This window comes from Helianthus annuus, chromosome 12, assembly GCF_002127325.2.
Source record: "Helianthus annuus cultivar XRQ/B chromosome 12, HanXRQr2.0-SUNRISE, whole genome shotgun sequence".
In the NCBI taxonomy this organism is placed as follows: domain Eukaryota; kingdom Viridiplantae; phylum Streptophyta; class Magnoliopsida; order Asterales; family Asteraceae; genus Helianthus; species Helianthus annuus.
The window spans coordinates 135,035,007-135,037,774 of NC_035444.2; positions in this window are offsets into that span (position 1 = coordinate 135,035,007).

A 2,768-nucleotide genomic window follows, 5' to 3' on the forward strand; every position below is an offset into this window, starting at 1 on the left:
CATCAAGAATGGACATGAGATCACCGAGAATGCAGCCAAGCAGCACATTGCTTTATTGGCATCAGTTCTGGAAGCTTATGAAGGTTTGGTAGCTGGAAGGATCGGTAATCCCGATATGACTAAAGAGGATTACGATCAGATAGATCCGGAAGAACTGGAACTGATAGATATAAAGTGGTGTATGGCGAGTCTGGTTAGAAGAGCTCAACGCTTTATGGAGATCACTGGTAGAAGCAGTTTGTCAGGTCCTGATCAGAAATTAGGGTTCGATAAGACAAAGGTTACCTGTTTTAAGTGCAAAGAACGAGGTCATTTCAAGCGCGAGTGTCCGAATCGTGAAGTGCAGAATCATCAAAACCCGTTTACAAACGATTATTACAGACAAGCTATATATCATCGACCAAATCAACAATCTGCTGTTCAGAGGCCTCAGATTGAGAACAAACCAGAAAAGGCGCTTATCATAAACCAAGATGATGAAAAGGTTGCGTCTGGGTTTAGTTGGGACAAGTATATTCCAGGAAAGGATGATCAAGCAATGATGGCTGAGGTAGTTGAGATTACCGAGACAGTTGCAGAGTCGAAGGTTATCGATGAGGTGGTTACTGAGAGTGTCGGTGAAGTAGTTTCTGAAAGTGTTGTTGAGTCCGGTTCTGAAGTGGTTGAGGAAGTAGTTACTAAGATGGTAGATGAAGTTTCTGAGGTGGTGGTTGAAGAAGTTGTTGAGGTTGTTGATCAAGTGATTCCGGAGGTTGTTGAAAAGGTTTCTACAGATAGTTCTGTAAAAGCTGAGGAATCTGTGACAGAAGTTCTCAATTTTCAATCACGACAGGAGGAATTTGTCTATACTATGAAATCAATTCTACCTCCTAACGTTTTTGATTCTTTTGCAGATTATTTTGAAGAGCCAAGAACTGGAACGTGTCCGAGATTTGAAGCAGAGAAAGAAGAAGTCGAGGAGGTGATTGACGTTTCCAAAGAAATGAATGGAGAGGCTCTAAAGGAAAGTGCAGACAAAGCGTTGATGAGCAAGTTGAAAGAGGTAGACACAGATTTTCAGGAGTCAATTGATAAGATGTCAGTTCTAGGAGAGGAAATTGGAGTCCTAGAGGTCAAAGTTGTCAAATCGTCTGAGTCAGAGTCAATTCAAGTCGGTAAAGTTGTCTGTGAAGATAAGAATGTTGATGAAAATGTTTCAATCCCTGAAACACCATGTCAAAGTTGTTCACAACCTTGCATGGAGTGTCTTGAAAAAGACACTAAGTATCAGGAATTGAAACAACATACTGATTTGGTGAAGTTTGATCTAGAACAGGTAAAAGAGGCATATGACACGTTATCTAGGTCAATCAAAATGATTCAAAAAGAGAGTCTTGAAAATGATAAAGCAACAAAGTTGGCTCAATCCATATTGTTTGATAAACAAAGAGAAGTTAATTTTCATCTTGACACGATCGCATCTTTAAGAAAAGAACTTGAGTTGGTTAAAATTGAAAATGACCGAATTGATCAAAAATTGATGAGTTACGTGGCCTCATCTTATGTGTTAGAACAAATTGTACCTCAACAGCCACACGCTTCACCAGCCTTCAACAGCGTTCCACCCCCAATGTGGAATCACTACACACAGAAGTATCCAGATGGGGTGGAAGCTGCATTAAAGCTTAAATTGAAAACTATTGAAAGTGATTTGCCTGATAATATTGACATCACTTTCACTGCATCTGACACTGATAACGAATCCCAGGTTATCAAAACTGTCATTGATCAGGTGTTGGATGATGAAAGTGAAAATTCTGAGAAGGTTAACTCGGTGAAGTCTGTCTGTGATTCTGAGGAGGATGGGAATTTCTTAGATGGTTACTTGTCGAAAATGGATAAAAGTGCGAATGATGATCCAATCATGGTGGTTTACACTATGATTGGAACTAACAAACTTTATTCTGACATTGAGTTTCCGCTTCAGAACGTCAAATTCGAGAATGTTGAGAAAGTTTTTAAGTTGGTTGAACTGAGTGTTAACGAAATCAAGAAAAATGATTTCTTTTCGAAACTGAAAAAATCAGTTGGTTCTTCACGTCCCACTAGTTCGGAAAAGATAGATGGGGTGGGTAAAAGCCAAAACAAGAAAAATCAGTTAAAGAAAAAAGGTATTGGTTTTGAGAAGAAAATGGCTAAGCAGGTAGTCAAACCGAAAGATAGGATTGATGATGTGTTTGTCGCTGGTCCTAGAACTGAAAATGAAAAAGAATATATCTTTAGTCAAAAAGCTGTTGACGATTTCAATGCAGCACAAAAGCTGAAAGTGGAAAATGTTACTACCACTTTTGTAGAGTATGATAAACGTGTGTGCTATCGCTGCAATGAAATCAGACATATGGCTAAACAATGTCAGAAAGTTTTTAAGAAACCGGTTGTTGAAAAATCTGTTCAAAATCAAATGGTTGAGAAACCAAAAGTTGAAAAACCTAAGGTTCAGAACAAGAGTATTTCAAATCAAATGGTTCAAAAATCTCGACCAAAGTCACCGGTTGTTGAAAAGGGTAAACAAGAAATGATTTCCCCGATCCGTATTCTTAAACGAGGTGAAACCTTGAAGTCGGAGGATAAGCCGAAGTCGATTTTCGAAATTGGCGAATCTTCTAAGTCTCACAAGACTTCAACGTTTTACCCCAAAGAAAAAGTTTTTGAAAATCAATCGTGGATCGTGAAATCAAAACCGCCAGTTGAAATCAAGAAAATGGAAAATGTTTTGAAAAATGAGTCAA